The sequence below is a fragment of the Xenopus tropicalis genome, chromosome 2, assembly GCF_000004195.4.
Source record: "Xenopus tropicalis strain Nigerian chromosome 2, UCB_Xtro_10.0, whole genome shotgun sequence".
NCBI classification, from domain to species: Eukaryota; Metazoa; Chordata; class Amphibia; order Anura; family Pipidae; genus Xenopus; species Xenopus tropicalis.
The window spans coordinates 175859569-175877366 of NC_030678.2; positions in this window are offsets into that span (position 1 = coordinate 175859569).

The following is a 17798-nucleotide window of genomic DNA, read 5'->3' on the forward strand; positions in this document are numbered from 1 at the left end:
CATTTTGACAAGACCACACCTATTTTTGACGCAGCCATGCCCATTTTGACAAGACCGCACCTATTTTTGACGCAGCCGTGCCCATTTTGACGAGACCACACCTATTTTTAATGCAGTCATGCCCATTTTGACAAGACCACACCTATTTTTGACGCAGCCATGCCCATTTTGACAAGACCACACCTATTTTTGACTCAGCCGTGCCCATTTTGACAAGACCACACCTATTTTTGACGCAGCTGTGCCCATTTTGACGAGACCACACCTATTTTTGACACAGCCACGCCCATTTTGACAAGACCACACCTATTTCTGACGCAGCCAGCACCTATTTTTAATGCGCTTATTTTGAATATTTTCATAGCGGATTTTCGCTACTGATCACGAAACTTAAATTGGAGTTAAAATTCCTATTTTTGGTTTTCTTTTTTTTTGGGGGGGGGCCAACTCATAACTGAAGAAATTCTATCTGATCGTAACATTTAAATGGGAGATTAAAATCCTATTTTTGTTTTCTGCTTTGTACGTAAAATTCATTAACAAGGTATCTGATCATAAAGTTTAGAGTTTAAATTCCTATTTCAATTATTTAAAGGGGAACTGTTACCCACAAATAAAAAGCTGTATAATAAAAGTCCTTTCAAAATGAAACATCAAACCCTAATTTTTTTTTAATTAAATCATCCAAACCTGTTATAAATGTATTAAAAAATCTGTGCTGTCAATCATATATTGCCTGCCCCGCCTCTATAGAGGCGGGGCAGGCAATATATAATTGATAGCTCAGATTTTTTTATTACAATTACTTAAACTTTCCATTCAGCACTTCCTATACATCACCTAGATGGTAAATGCATAAGATTTTGGGGTGATACAAAGCTTTGCCTTAATAACAGTGCAAACAAAATGGCGCCGGCCTGCCGGCTGTGACTGTAAATTCCAAGAATGAAGGGAAAAAAAAATAAGCAATTTATACAGTGTAAATAAAGTTTATTTTGCTCAACTAACATGGCAGAATTTGGTTTTAGAATGATTTGTTAGGGTGACAGGTCCCCTTTAATGAAGAATTGTTATTTGATTATAACATTTAAACTGGAGCTTAAATTCCTATTTCTGTTTTTGGATGTAATATAAAGGAAGTCCATTGGCTGGAAATGTGCACATAGATATCTACCCAGGTTAATGAGTCGGAATCTCTTTTGTTAGTAAATTAACTGTAAATGTATTGTACAACCAATCAGAAACAGTCTTTAATGATTTACATCATACCTGTGTTAATATGCTGCGCGTGCAACCCCTTCCGATCCTAATTAGCGTATGTTAATTGGGATTTGGTCCGGGATTCGGCCAAATCCTTCAGGGTGGGTTTGGGGGTTCAGCCAAAAAAGTGGGTTCAATGCATCCCTAGTTTGTAGAGCTGTTTAGAACGGTATTTGTCCGGTGGAGTTTGAACATAGGCACCTCACAAACCGTAACAAGAAACTCTGTATATTCCTTAACGGTTATAAAGTCAGCCATTTTGTTAAAGTCGAGATACAGCGGTGCTTGAAAGTCTGTGAGAAATTGTCCATATTTCTATATGAATGTGACCTAAAAACATCATCTAAAAAGTAGATAAAGAAAACCCTGGTAAACGAATGAAACAAAAATGATTATATCTGGTCATGTATTTATTGAAAAACAAAGATCCAATAATATATCTCCGTGGGGCAAAATTAAGTGAATGGGGCTGTCAGTATCTGGCGTGACCCCCCCCCCCGGTGGAAGTTGAATTTGTTCCTCCATACAGAACAGCTTCAGTGATTGGACGTTGGTGGGTTTCATCAGATGAACCTCTCGCTTTAGGTCTTTCCACCACATTTCAATTGGATTAAGGGTGGGACTTTGACTTGGTCATTGGGACTTTGACTTGGCCATTGGGACTTTGACTTGGCCATTGGGACTTTGACTTGGCCATTGGGACTTTGACTTGGGCATTGGGACTTTGACTTGATCACTGGGACTTTGACTTGGTCATTGGGACTTTGACTTGGCCATTGGGACTTTGACTTGGTCAATGGGACTTTGACTTGGCCATTGGGACTTTGACTTGGCCATTGGGACTTTGACTTGGCCATTGGGACTTTGACTTGGCCATTGGGACTTTGACTTGATCACTGGGACTTTGACTTGGCCATTGGGACTTTGACTTGGCCATTGGGACTTTGACTTGGCCATTGGGACTTTGACTTGGCCATTGGGACAAAGGCAGGTAATTCTGGGGGCTGTTTAGTGTCATTTTACTGATAGAAACAAAACGGTTTACTTATTCTTTAAATAAAACGGTCTCACTCACACCTGACTGTCATCCTATTGGCTGAAAACACCAGACTCTTTGTCTTTTTTTTCAATAAATATTAGGGATGCAGCGAATCCTCTATTTGGTTCGGGATTCGGGCCGATCCCAGGCTTTTTTTGACGGATTCGGTTTCGACTGAATCCCAATTAGCGTATGCTAAAGCATTTGGAAAGGGTTAAATGGTCAGGGGGGAAAAATGTTGCCGCCCCTTCCGATTCGGGATTCGGCAGAAGCCGTCATTGTGGGTTTGGGGATTCGGCAGAACCCGTCATTGTGGGTTTGGGGATTCGGCAGAAGCCGTCATTGTGGCTTTGGGGATTCGGCAGAACCCGTCATTGTGGCTTTGGGGATTCGGCAGAAGCCGTCATTGTGGCTTTGGGGATTCGGCAGAAGCCGTCATTGTGGGTTTGGGGATTCGGCAGAACCCGTCATTGTGGCTTTGGGGATTCGGCAGAACCCGTCATTGTGGGTTTGGGGATTCGGCAGAAGCCGTCATTGTGGCTTTGGGGATTCGGCAGAAGCCGTCATTGTGGGTTTGGGGATTCGGCAGAACCCGTCATTGTGGGTTTGGGGATTCGGCAGAAGCCGTCATTGTGGGTTTGGGGATTCGGCAGAACCCGTCATTGTGGGTTTGGGGATTCGGCAGAAGCCGTCATTGTGGCTTTGGGGATTCGGCAGAAGCCGTCATTGTGGGTTTGGGGATTCGGCAGAAGCCGCCATTGTGGGTTTGGGGATTCGGCAGAACCCGTCATTGTGGGTTTGGGGATTCGGCAGAAGCCGTCATTGTGGGTTTGGGGATTCGGCAGAACCCGTCATTGTGGGTTTGGGGATTCGGCAGAACCCGTCATTGTGGGTTTGGGGATTCGGCAGAACCCGTCATTGTGGGTTTGGGGATTCGGCAGAACCCGTCATTGTGGGTTTGGGGATTCGGCAGAAGCCGTCATTGTGGGTTTGGGGATTCGGCAGAACCCGTCATTGTGGGTTTGGGGATTCGGCAGAAGCCGTCATTGTGGCTTTGGGGATTCGGCAGAAGCCGTCATTGTGCGTTGGGTGCACCCCTAATAACTATGTGCCCAACTATAATCATTTTTGTTTGGTTTCTTTACCTGGGATTCCTTCCCAATTAAGACTTGTTTGAAAATCACATGATGTTTTGGGTCACATTCATATAGAAACCTAGAACATTTGAAAGGGTTCTAGAGCGACTGTAGATCTGGAACGTAACCCAATTCCCTGGCTATCGATGGGAGGGACGCCGCCCCATTGAGCACAAGGAATCTATCAGAGGAAAATAACGGAACACGTTCCGGCTCTTTAACGCCCCGATGGAACTAACACTTCTCACCGTATTATTTACCCCGACGAGTATTTTTTGAAGCGGTTGCCATGCCGCGCGCCATTAGCTGCTTTGAAATGTCACGGCGACGATTATGATGTAAATATTTACCTTTGTATAACGAGCATTTTAGTACCGCGTTCCTTTGGGTTTCCCCGCAGAGGCGTAAGTTGTATATTTAGTGTTTTAATCATCGTGCGAATCATTTTAATTTCCTTCCTCGATGTGTCCGTGTGTTTGTGTTCCGACTCGGCGCAGTCTCACTGTTTCTACTGAGAGAATACACTCTATTTCTCAACTTAACGCCAATGTGTCTCTTTCATTCGCCGACGTCTTTCCCTGAGCTGATACAGACTCTCTGCGTTATGGGCCATTTTATTAGTTATTTTAAAGGGGATACAAACCCAGCCATGATGCTGCCCCACGGCGCCCCCTAGTGTTGCTATAGAAGCTGCCAAAATACATCATTATAGATGCAAGGAAATTCCCCAATGAGAATTGTACTGATAAATAAGTTGATTATAAATGCAAAAGAACTGCCCAGTGAGAATGCTGATTCCCAGCACTGTGTCAGGCCCCTTGCTGGTACCTTACATATAGAGATAATGATGGCATTTTCTCCCCTCATTATATGGCACAGGAATCAGACATGGGGATAAAGGGACAGACTTGTTCAGTGCTGGGAAACTGTGCTTATTGCTCCCAACTCCAATTGCAGGAACAGAGAACAGGGAGCCGGATTTACTCACATCAGCTGGGATTCTCATTGGAGGATTTTTCGCATGTTAAAGCAGTCGCTGGCTGTGGGGATTTGGGGGAAAGTTTTATTGGGCAATATTGCTTTAAGAATACAGCCCTGATGTTGCTGGACTACAGCTCCCAGCATGCCCCAAGCTTCATTATATGTTACATTATTGTGGGATTTGTAGCCCAGTAACAACTGAGTAACGTTGGGTTGAGCCGCGCTGGGCAGCAGGGTTTGTATCCCCTTTAAGACAAAAAAGGCAGAATTCACCCTTTACAAAATATTTTTTTCTTAGATATTTTGTATCTAAGAACATTTATTATAATAATGATTTTTTCATGGGGGAATATAACTCCTCCCGTAACTGTAACCTTTCTTTATGGCAGAAGTTCTCATACTTTTTTGGTTTAAGGGGGGGGTGGGTTCACCTTTAATATAGCTTTTAGCATGTTACAGAATAACCAATTCTAAACAACTTTTCAATTGGTCTTCATTATTTATTTTAAATAGTTTTTGAATTATTTGCCTTCTGCCTCTCTGCAGCTTTCAAATGGGGGTCACTGACCCCGGCAGCCAAACCCTATTGCTCTGTGAGGCTCCAGTTTTATTGTTATTGTTACTTTTTATTACTTATCTTTCTATTCAGCCCCTCCCCTATTCATATTCCGGTCTCTCATTCAAACCCCTCCCTGGTTGCTAAGCTAGTTTTAGCCCTAGCAACAGGATAACTGACCCCGGCAGCCAAACCCTATTGCTCTGTGAGGCTCCAGTTTTATTGTTATTGTTACTTTTTATTCCTTATTTTTCTATCCAGCCCCCCCCCCCCCCCCCCACTATTCATATTCCAGTCTCTCATCTGAGCCACTCCCTGGTTACTAAGGTAACTTGGACCCTAGCAACCATTCAACTGTTATAACTTCAAAGCGGCTGAACGATTATTGAAATAATTAAGAAGCTACAAATAATAAAAAATGAAGACCAATTGCAAATTGTCTCAGAATATCACTCCACATTATATTATACTAAAACAAACCCCTTAATTTTAATTTTTTTTTATTTAATTAATTTAAAATGGGGCAAAATGAATTTCTATTTTGATGGTTTTCTTAATTTGGCCCTTGATGTAAAAAAGTTGTCTGTGCCAAACATATCAGAGCATTTGGCTACTGACCAGAACCAAACAGTCCAAACCAAATTGATTCACATCATTGTGTAGAGATGAGATGTTTGAACCTGCCTTGGGTGAGGGTGCTGGGAGTTTTCAGAACGATTTATCCATCAAAAAAAATCTCAAAAATCAGAATTAAAAAATTTGTCAGCGAAACCCTCCGTATAAATCAATGACTCCATGCAACAAAATGTCACCTTGGCCAACAAAAGGACATTCTGATGTCTTCTTCTGCAGTTGTCTACATTTCCATGTGTGTTTGAACAAAGATAAGATGGATATCTCAAACACGTTTCCCTTCTCAGATCTGATTTGGTCATATGTCGGCAGGGCTAAATCAGGCTGATCAAATAGTTTGGTCTCTGGACCAATCAGCAGATTATATTGGGGTCTATGGAGATAATGTCAGGAGAGCAACACATGAACAGACTGATGGATCTCAGGTTGGAAGACCTTCAACCTCCTTGCTGTCCCATTGCCTTCCCAGATGCTCATTGAACTGGGCTTGTACCGTCGGTGTGAGTTTAGTTCCTTCACTAGGTCTTCACTGGGTCTATCGCTGTGGGTGGGACTTTGTATTTGCACAAAGAGAAGGGTCAAAAACCATCATGGGAACCATGTTGTGGCCCTTACTTAAGGGGCGAACAAGTGCCCCCTATGGATGTCTATAAGTAGGTTTTGGGTATATGGATTAGATGAGAGGAGCACCTCATATGAACTACAGCTCTTGCAATTTGTAAGTAGTTCATATGAGGTGTTGCTCACGTCTATGTATGAGGAACATCTCCTACAAGTGATTTGTTACAGGATCTACCCATGTACCCATCATCCCTTCTGAATGCATCACATGGTCCAACTTAATCAGTTAAAGCAAAGAGAAGGAACCCCACATATAAACAGCTTTTTACAGGCTCACCCATCCCATTCCATTTGAACCGTCACATGGTGTAACTTAATCAATAAAGGCAAAATCGACCATATAAGGAACACTTGGTATAGAATAATTGTGTTGTGTTAAACCCACTTACCAATACTTTGTCACATGACATAAGTAAACCAGTAAAAGCAAAGCTCACCAACATATGATGAACATGGAATTTGAACTACTTACATCTGGTCAGAACCCCCTTATCTCATAACAAGGTTACAGATATATAGAAACATTGGGGTAACAGTCACCCCGCTATAGTTCCAGGGGTACCCAGGGCACAAATAAGCACTCACCCCAAATCCCCCCCTAACTGGCCTTCAGGCTGGGCCCCCTTAGCCCATAACAAGGTTACAGATATATAGAAACATTGGGGTAACAGTCACCCTGCTATAGTTCCAGGGGTACCCAGGGCACAAATAAGCACTCACCCCAAATCCCCCCCTAACTGGCCTTCAGGCTGGGCCCCCTTAGCCCGTAACAAGGTTACAGATATATAGAAACATTGGGGTAACAGTCACCCCGCTATAGTTCCAGGGGTACCCAGGGCACAAATAAGCACTCACCCCAAATCCCCCCCTAACTGGCCTTCAGGCTGGGCCCCCTTAGCCCATAACAAGGTTACAGATATATAGAAACATTGGGGTAACAGTCACCCCGCTATAGTTCCAGGGGTACCCAGGGCACAAATAAGCACTCACCCCAAATCCCCCCCTAACTGGCCTTCAGGCTGGGCCCCCTTAGCCCATAACAAGGTTACAGATATATAGAAACATTGGGGTAACAGTCACCCCGCTATAGTTCCAGGGGTACCCAGGGCACAAATAAGCACTCACCCCAAATCCCCCCCTAACTGGCCTTCAGGCTGGGCCCCCTTAGCCCATAACAAGGTTACAGATATATAGAAACATTGGGGTAACAGTCACCCCGCTATAGTTCCAGGGGTACCCAGGGCACAAATACTCACCCCAAATCCCCCCCTAAATGGCCTTCAGGCTGGGCCCCCTTAGCCCATAACAAGGTTACAGATATATAGAAACATTGGGGTAACAGTCACCCCGCTATAGTTCCAGGGGTACCCAGGGCACAAATAAGCACTCACCCCAAATCCCCCCCTAACTGGCCTTCAGGCTGGGCCCCCTTAGCCCATAACTGGGTTACAGATATATATAGAAACATTGGGGTAACAGTCACCCCGCTATAGTTCCAGGGGTACCCAGGGCACAAATAAGCACTCACCCCAAATCCCCCCCTAACTGGCCTTCAGGCTGGGCCCCCTTAGCCCATAACAAGGTTACAGATATATAGAAACATTGGGGTAACAGTCACCCCGCTATAGTTCCAGGGGTACCCAGGGCACAAATAAGCACTCACCCCAAATCCCCCCCTAACTGGCCTTCAGGCTGGGCCCCCTTAGCCCATAACAAGGTTACAGATATATAGAAACATTGGGGTAACAGTCACCCCGCTATAGTTCCAGGGGTACCCAGGGCACAAATAAGCACTCACCCCAAATCCCCCCCTAACTGTCCTTCAGGCTGGGCCCCCTTAGCCCATAACAAGGTTACAGATATATAGAAACATTGGGGTAACAGTCACCCCGCTATAGTTCCAGGGGTACCAGGGGCACAAATAAGCACTCACCACAAATCCCCCCCCTAACTGGCCTTCAGGCTGGGCCCCCTTAGCCCATAACAAGGTTACAGATATATAGAAACATTGGGGTAACAGTCACCCTGCTATAGTTCCAGGGGTACCCAGGGCACAAATAAGCACTCACCCCAAATCCCCCCCAAACTGGCCTTCAGGCTGGGCCCCCTTAGCCCATAACTGGGTTACAGATATATATAGAAACATTGGGGGTAACAGTCACCCCGCTATAGTTCCAGGGGTACCCAGGGCACAAATAAGCACTCACCCCAAATCCCCCCCTAACTGGCCTTCAGGCTGGGCCCCCTTAGCCCATAACTGGGTTACAGATATATATAGAAACATTGGGGTAACAGTCACCCTGCTATAGTTCCAGGGGTACCCAGGGCACAAATAAGCACTCACCCCAAATCCCCCCTAACTGGCCTTCAGGCTGGGCCCCCTTAGCCCATAACTGGGTTACAGATATATATAGAAACATTGGGGTAACAGTCACCCCGCTATAGTTCCAGGGGTACCCAGGGCACAAATAAGCACTCACCCCAAATCCCCCCCTAACTGGCCTTCAGGCTGGGCCCCCTTAGCCCATAACTGGGTTACAGATATATAGAAACATTGGGGTAACAGTCACCCTGCTATAGTTCCAGGGGTACCCAGGGCACAAATAAGCACTCACCCCAAATCCCCCCCTAACTGGCCTTCAGGCTGGGCCCCCTTAGCCCATAATAAGGTTACAGATATATAGAAACATTGGGGTAACAGTCACCCCGCTATAGTTCCAGGGGTACCCAGGGCACAAATAAGCACTCACCCCAAATCCCCCCCTAACTGGCCTTCAGGCTGGGCCCCCTTAGCCCATAACAAGGTTACAGATATATAGAAACATTGGGGTAACAGTCACCCTGCTATAGTTCCAGGGGTACCCAGGGCACAAATAAGCACTCACCCCAAATCCCCCCCTAACTGGCCTTCAGGCTGGGCCCCCTTAGCCCATAATAAGGTTACAGATATATAGAAACATTGGGGTAACAGTCACCCCGCTATAGTTCCAGGGGTACCCAGGGCACAAATAAGCACTCACCCCAAATCCCCCCCAAACTGGCCTTCAGGCTGGGCCCCCTTAGCCCATAACTGGGTTACAGATATATATAGAAACATTGGGGTAACAGTCACCCCGCTATAGTTCCAGGGGTACCCAGGGCACAAATAAGCACTCACCCCAAATCCCCCCCTAACTGGCCTTCAGGCTGGGCCCCCTTAGCCCATAACTGGGTTACAGATATATATAGAAACATTGGGGTAACAGTCACCCCGCTATAGTTCCAGGGGTACCCAGGGCACAAATAAGCACTCACCCCAAATCCCCCCCTAACTGGCCTTCAGGCTGGGCCCCCTTAGCCCATAACAAGGTTATAGATATATATAACATTGGGGTAACAGTCACCCTTTAGACTGTGGCCTCATAGCCCCAGGAGTTTCCCACAATTCAGAAACCTTTCAGAAATATCTTGGAGACCAATATAAAATAGATATATCCAGAAATATGATCCTTAGCCTTTAGCAGCTGCTGTTCTTGTCCCCCACTAGGGGGTTGATCTAGAACTAAGATGTGTTCTGGCAGTTTGGCTGATTGCCTCCATACTACCTGGCAGTCTGGGCACGTTTGCCAGTTTAGGGCTGGATCTCTATAGATAAATAAGAAAAGATTATGACATGCCGGACAATAATTCCAACTTACACCATACAACCAAAATTCCTCCTCAATCCACTGGCCACATGTCCTGCTGAAGAACGTGACAATTGTACAATAACAGTCTGAGCCCTATGACGAGTCTGCACCTTTGTTGTGGATTTTGCTGAAGGGGACGATGGAGAACTATATAGATCCAGAAGAACCAGAAGAATTGTCGCTCCCAGAGGTCTGAAGGAGCAAAAGTACTGAGCTTGGCAGGTCCAGAAAGCTTCAAGTCCCATGTAAACACCAAGTCTAATAACAAAGTTAAAGCTCCTAGAAATCCCAGATGGAACACAATGTAACCTGAGTAACGGCGCCATGTTGGGGATCCCGACTGAGACCACAAATAACCGGCGTGCCAGGCAACAGCAGGCAGAATAAGGGCGGCTAATGTGTGCTCGGGTATCATGGTACTGGGAAGCTTGGCCAGCTCTCTAACCATTGCCCTCACCATGTGTCTATAGAGGTGTTAGGGCAGGGGTTCCTCAACCTTTTTTTACCCAAGAGCCACATTCAAATGTAAAAAGAGTTGGGGAGCAACACAAGTGAAAAAAATATGTACCTGGGGTGCCACAAAAGTTATGATTGGCTGTTTGGTAGCCCCTATGTGGACTGGCAGCCTACAGGGGGCTCTGTTTGTCAGTACAGTTGGGGTTTATGCAACCAAAATGTGCCGCCAAGCCAAGAATTCAAAAATAAGCACCTGCTTTGAGGCCCCTGGGAGCAACATCCAAGGGGTTGGGGGACACTGGGTTAGGGGGACCAACAGTCTGTAAGACTGATGTAAATGTGGTTGCAGGGAGAGCAGCAGGGAGGGCGGCATGGAGAGTGGCAGGGGGGGTGGCAGGGAGGGCGGCAGGAGGGGTGGCAGGGAGGGCGGCAGGGAGGGTGGCAGGGAAAGTGGCAGGGAGGGCGGCAGGGAAAGTGGCAGGGAGGGTGGCAGGGAAAGTGGCAGGGAGGGTGGCAGGGAAAGTGGCAGGGAGGGCGGCAGGGAAAGTGGCAGGGAGGGCGGCAGGGAGAGTGGCAGGGAGGGTAGCAGGGAGAGTGGCAGGGAGGGTGGCAGGGAGAGCGGCAGGGAGAGCGGCAGGGAGGGTGGCAGGGGGAGTGGCAGGGAGGGTGGCACGGGTGAGTGGCAGGGAGGGCGGCAGGGAGAGTGGCAGGGAGGGCGGCAGGGAGAGCGGCAGGAAGGGCGGCAGGGAGGGCGGCAGGGAGGGCGGCAGGGGGGGTGGCAGGGAGGGTGGCAGGGGGAGTGGCAGGGAGAGTGGCAGGGAGGGCGGCAGGGAGAGTCGCAGGGAGGGTAGCAAGGAGAGTGGCAGGGAGAGCGGCAGGGAGGGTAGCAAGGAGAGTGGCAGGGAGAGCGGCAGGGAGGGTAGCAGGGAGGGTAGCAGGGAGAGTGGCAGGGAGAGCGGCAGGGAGGGTGGCAGGGGGGGTGGCAGGGAGAGTGGCAGGGAGGGCGGCAGGGAGAGTGGCAGGGAGGGCGGCAGGGGGGTGGCAGGGAGGGCGGCAGGGAGAGTGGCAGGGAGAGTGGCAGGGAGGGCGGCAGGGAGAGTGGCAGGGAGGGCGGCAGGGGGGGTGGCAGGGAGGGCGGCAGGGAGAAGTGGGCAGGAGGGAGGGTGGCAGGGAGAGTTGCAGGGAGAGTGGCAGGGAGGGCGGTAGAGAGAGTGGGAAGAGGCTGTTGTGTGACCACTAGAGGGTAGCATTGGACCGTGTAATGAAAAAAATATGTAATTGCAAAACAATCATAATAATGTGGAAAATAAATGGAATTTTAAAATATGAAATAATATGTATATTGTTTTTCTTTCAGTTTATCCAGGTATTATGTGAGGGGAGGGATCGGTATTTTAAAATGAAGAATGAATTCCATGGGGACAAACACTGGTACTGGGGCAGTAAATACCTGTAATGGACACTGTGTAAGGAAATGCCTTGAAATGGCCAAAGAAGACACACAGCATTGTGTTTGTGGGCACGTGAGCTGGCACTCAGGGCTGCCATAAGGAATCACTTACACAGAGTGCATCTAATTGCTACAGCCAGAACCCATCTCAGCACAGAGTAGGGTGTGGGCATTTGACCAAATGACTTAGGTGCAAACAATCCGAGGGGAATGTTACATATCATAATTATAATTAGGAGCTAACGAGCAGTTACAGTGTTACTCATCTGTCTATTTACCAGTAATTGTGCTTTGTCTGCACCTGTGGCCTCCGCTCTGCCAGACTGTCTGTGGGAAGGGACTGGGGCTGTGGGATAGCAGGTATAGTAGGGAGAGATGGTGCCTATAGTAGCAGTGGGGGGATAATAGCCTCTGGGAAGGGACTGGGGCTGTGGGATAGCAGGTATAGTAGGGAGAGATGGTGCCTATAGTAGCAGTGGGGGGGATAATAGCCTCTGGGAAGGGACTGGGGCTGTGGGATAGCAGGTATAGTAGGGAGAGATGGTGCCTATAGTAGCAGTGGGGGATAATAGCCTCTGGGAAGGGACTGGGGCTGTGGGATAGCAGGTATAGTAGGGAGAGATGGTACCTATAGTAGCAGTGGGGGGATAATAGCCTCTGGGAAGGGACTGGGGCTGTGGGATAGCAGGTATAGTAGGGAGAGATGGTGCCTATAGTAGCAGTGGGGGATAATAGCCTCTGGGAAGGGACTGGGGCTGTGGGATAGCAGGTATAGTAGGGAGAGATGGTGCCTATAGTAGCAGTGGGGGATAATAGCCTCTGGGAAGGGACTGGGGCTGTGGGATAGCAGGTATAGTAGGGAGAGATGGTGCCTATAGTAGCAGTGGGATAATAGCCTCTGGGAAGGGACTGGGGCTGTGGGATAGCAGGTATAGTAGGGAGAGATGGTGCCTATAGTAGCAGTGGGGGGATAATAGCCTCTGGGAAGGGACTGGGGCTGTGGGATAGAAGGTATAGTAGGGAGAGATGGTGCCTATAGTAGCAGTGGGATAATAGCCTCTGGGAAGGGACTGGGGCTGTGGGATAGCAGGTATAGTAGGGAGAGATGGTGCCTATAGTAGCAGTGGGGGGATAATAGCCTCTGGGAAGGGACTGGGGCTGTGGGATAGCAGGTATAGTAGGGAGAGATGGTGCCTATAGTAGCAGTGGGGGGATAATAGCCTCTGGGAAGGGACTGGGGCTGTGGGATAGAAGGTATAGTAGGGAGAGATGGTGCCTATAGTAGCAGTGGGGGGGATAATAGCCTCTGGGAAGGGACTGGGGCTGTGGGATAGCAGGTATAGTAGGGAGAGATGGTGCCTATAGTAGCAGTGGGGGGATAATAGCCTCTGGAAAGGGACTGGGGCTGTGGGATAGCAGGTATAGTAGGGAGAGATGGTGCCTATAGTAGCAGTGGGGGGATAATAGCCTCTGGGAAGGGACTGGGGCTGTGGGATAGCAGGTATAGTAGGGAGAGATGGTGCCTATAGTAGCAGTGGGATAATAGCCTCTGGGAAGGGACTGGGGCTGTGGGATAGCAGGTATAGTAGGGAGAGATGGTGCCTATAGTAGCAGTGGGGGGATAATAGCCTCTGGGAAGGGACTGGGGCTGTGGGATAGCAGGTATAGTAGGGAGAGATGGTGCCTATAGTAGCAGTGGGGGGATAATAGCCTCTAGGAAGGGACTGGGGCTGTGGGATAGCAGGTATAGTAGGGAGAGATGGTGCCTATAGTAGCAGTGGGGGATAATAGCCTCTGGGAAGGGACTGGGGCTGTGGGATAGCAGGTATAGTAGGGAGAGATGGTGCCTATAGTAGCAGTGGGGGGATAATAGCCTCTGGGAAGGGACTGGGGCTGTGGGATAGCAGGTATAGTAGGGAGAGATGGTGCCTATAGTAGCAGTGGGGGGATAATAGCCTCTGGGAAGGGACTGGGGCTGTGGGATAGAAGGTATAGTAGGGAGAGATGGTGCCTATAGTAGCAGTGGGGGGATAATAGCCTCTGGGAAGGGACTGGGGCTGTGGGATAGCAGGTATAGTAGGGAGAGATGGTGCCTATAGTAGCAGTGGGGGGATAATAGCCTCTGGGAAGGGACTGGGGCTGTGGGATAGAAGGTATAGTAGGGAGAGATGGTGCCTATAGTAGCAGTGGGATAATAGCCTCTGGGAAGGGACTGGGGCTGTGGGATAGCAGGTATAGTAGGGAGAGATGGTGCCTATAGTAGCAGTGGGGGGGATAATAGCCTCTGGGAAGGGACTGGGGCTGTGGGATAGAAGGTATAGTAGGGAGAGATGGTGCCTATAGTAGCAGTGGGATAATAGCCTCTGGGAAGGGACTGGGGCTGTGGGATAGCAGGTATAGTAGGGAGAGATGGTGCCTATAGTAGCAGTGGGGGGATAATAGCCTCTGGGAAGGGACTGGGGCTGTGGGATAGCAGGTATAGTAGGGAGAGATGGTGCCTATAGTAGCAGTGGGGGGATAATAGCCTCTGGGAAGGGACTGGGGCTGTGGGATAGCAGGTATAGTAGGGAGAGATGGTGCCTATAGTAGCAGTGGGGGGATAATAGCCTCTGGGAAGGGACTGGGGCTGTGGGATAGAAGGTATAGTAGGGAGAGATGGTGCCTATAGTAGCAGTGGGATAATAGCCTCTGGGAAGGGACTGGGGCTGTGGGATAGCAGGTATAGTAGGGAGAGATGGTGCCTATAGTAGCAGTGGGGGGATAATAGCCTCTGGGAAGGGACTGGGGCTGTGGGATAGCAGGTATAGTAGGGAGAGATGGTGCCTATAGTAGCAGTGGGGGGATAATAGCCTCTGGGAAGGGACTGGGGCTGTGGGATAGCAGGTATAGTAGGGAGAGATGGTGCCTATAGTAGCAGTGGGATAATAGCCTCTGGGAAGGGACTGGGGCTGTGGGATAGCAGGTATAGTAGGGAGAGATGGTGCCTATAGTAGCAGTGGGGGGATAATAGCCTCTGGGAAGGGACTGGGGCTGTGGGATAGAAGGTATAGTAGGGAGAGATGGTGCCTATAGTAGCAGTGGGATAATAGCCTCTGGGAAGGGACTGGGGCTGTGGGATAGCAGGTATAGTAGGGAGAGATGGTGCCTATAGTAGCAGTGGGGGGATAATAGCCTCTGGGAAGGGACTGGGGCTGTGGGATAGCAGGTATAGTAGGGAGAGATGGTGCCTATAGTAGCAGTGGGGGGATAATAGCCTCTGGGAAGGGACTGGGGCTGTGGGATAGAAGGTATAGTAGGGAGAGATGGTGCCTATAGTAGCAGTGGGGGGGATAATAGCCTCTGGGAAGGGACTGGGGCTGTGGGATAGCAGGTATAGTAGGGAGAGATGGTGCCTATAGTAGCAGTGGGGGGATAATAGCCTCTGGAAAGGGACTGGGGCTGTGGGATAGCAGGTATAGTAGGGAGAGATGGTGCCTATAGTAGCAGTGGGGGGATAATAGCCTCTGGGAAGGGACTGGGGCTGTGGGATAGCAGGTATAGTAGGGAGAGATGGTGCCTATAGTAGCAGTGGGATAATAGCCTCTGGGAAGGGACTGGGGCTGTGGGATAGCAGGTATAGTAGGGAGAGATGGTGCCTATAGTAGCAGTGGGGGGATAATAGCCTCTGGGAAGGGACTGGGGCTGTGGGATAGCAGGTATAGTAGGGAGAGATGGTGCCTATAGTAGCAGTGGGGGGATAATAGCCTCTGGGAAGGGACTGGGGCTGTGGGATAGAAGGTATAGTAGGGAGAGATGGTGCCTATAGTAGCAGTGGGGGGATAATAGCCTCTGGGAAGGGACTGGGGCTGTGGGATAGCAGGTATAGTAGGGAGAGATGGTGCCTATAGTAGCAGTGGGGGGATAATAGCCTCTGGGAAGGGACTGGGGCTGTGGGATAGCAGGTATAGTAGGGAGAGATGGTGCCTATAGTAGCAGTGGGGGGGATAATAGCCTCTGGGAAGGGACTGGGGCTGTGGGATAGAAGGTATAGTAGGGAGAGATGGTGCCTATAGTAGCAGTGGGATAATAGCCTCTGGGAAGGGACTGGGGCTGTGGGATAGCAGGTATAGTAGGGAGAGATGGTGCCTATAGTAGCAGTGGGGGGATAATAGCCTCTGGGAAGGGACTGGGGCTGTGGGATAGCAGCAGGTATAGTAGGGAGAGATGGTGCCTATAGTAGCAGTGGGGGGATAATAGCCTCTGGGAAGGGACTGGGGCTGTGGGATAGCAGGTATAGTAGGGAGAGATGGTGCCTATAGTAGCAGTGGGGGGATAATAGCCTCTGGGAAGGGACTGGGGCTGTGGGATAGAAGGTATAGTAGGGAGAGATGGTGCCTATAGTAGCAGTGGGATAATAGCCTCTGGGAAGGGACTGGGGCTGTGGGATAGCAGGTATAGTAGGGAGAGATGGTGCCTATAGTAGCAGTGGGGGGATAATAGCCTCTGGGAAGGGACTGGGGCTGTGGGATAGCAGGTATAGTAGGGAGAGATGGTGCCTATAGTAGCAGTGGGGGGATAATAGCCTCTGGGAAGGGACTGGGGCTGTGGGATAGCAGGTATAGTAGGGAGAGATGGTGCCTATAGTAGCAGTGGGGGGATAATAGCCTCTGGGAAGGGACTGGGGCTGTGGGATAGAAGGTATAGTAGGGAGAGATGGTGCCTATAGTAGCAGTGGGATAATAGCCTCTGGGAAGGGACTGGGGCTGTGGGATAGCAGGTATAGTAGGGAGAGATGGTGCCTATAGTAGCAGTGGGGGGATAATAGCCTCTGGGAAGGGACTGGGGCTGTGGGATAGCAGGTATAGTAGGGAGAGATGGTGCCTATGGTAGCAGTGGGGGGATAATAGCCTCTGGGAAGGGACTGGGGCTGTGGGATAGCAGGTATAGTAGGGAGAGATGGTGCCTATAGTAGCAGTGGGGGGGATAATAGCCTCTGGGAAGGGACTGGGGCTGTGGGATAGCAGGTATAGTAGGGAGAGATGGTGCCTATAGTAGCAGTGGGGGATAATAGCCTCTGGGAAGGGACTGGGGCTGTGGGATAGCAGGTATAGTAGGGAGAGATGGTGCCTATAGTAGCAGTGGGGGGGATAATAGCCTCTGGGAAGGGACTGAGGCTGTGGGATAGCAGGTATAGTAGGGAGAGATGGTGCCTATAGTAGCAGTGGGGGGATAATAGCCTCTGGGAAGGGACTGGGGCTGTGGGATAGCAGGTATAGTAGGGAGAGATGGTGCCTATAGTAGCAGTGGGGGGGATAATAGCCTCTGGGAAGGGACTGGGGCTGTGGGATAGCAGGTATAGTAGGGAGAGATGGTGCCTATAGTAGCAGTGGGGGGATAATAGCCTCTGGGAAGGGACTGGGGCTGTGGGATAGCAGGTATAGTAGGGAGAGATGGTGCCTATAGTAGCAGTGGGGGGGATAATAGCCTCTGGGAAGGGACTGAGGCTGTGGGATAGCAGGTATAGTAGGGAGAGATGGTGCCTATAGTAGCAGTGGGGGGATAATAGCCTCTGGGAAGGGACTGGGGCTGTGGGATAGCAGGTATAGTAGGGAGAGATGGTGCCTATAGTAGCAGTGGGGGGATAATAGCCTCTGGGAAGGGACTGGGGCTGTGGGATAGCAGGTATAGTAGGGAGAGATGGTGCCTATAGTAGCAGTGGGATAATAGCCTCTGGGAAGGGACTGGGGCTGTGGGATAGCAGGTATAGTAGGGAGAGATGGTGCCTATAGTAGCAGTGGGGGGATAATAGCCTCTGGGAAGGGACTGGGGCTGTGGGATAGCAGGTATAGTAGGGAGAGATGGTGCCTATAGTAGCAGTGGGGGATAATAGCCTCTGGGAAGGGACTGGGGCTGTGGGATAGCAGGTATAGTAGGGAGAGATGGTGCCTATAGTAGCAGTGGGGGGATAATAGCCTCTGGGAAGGGACTGGGGCTGTGGGATAGCAGGTATAGTAGGGAG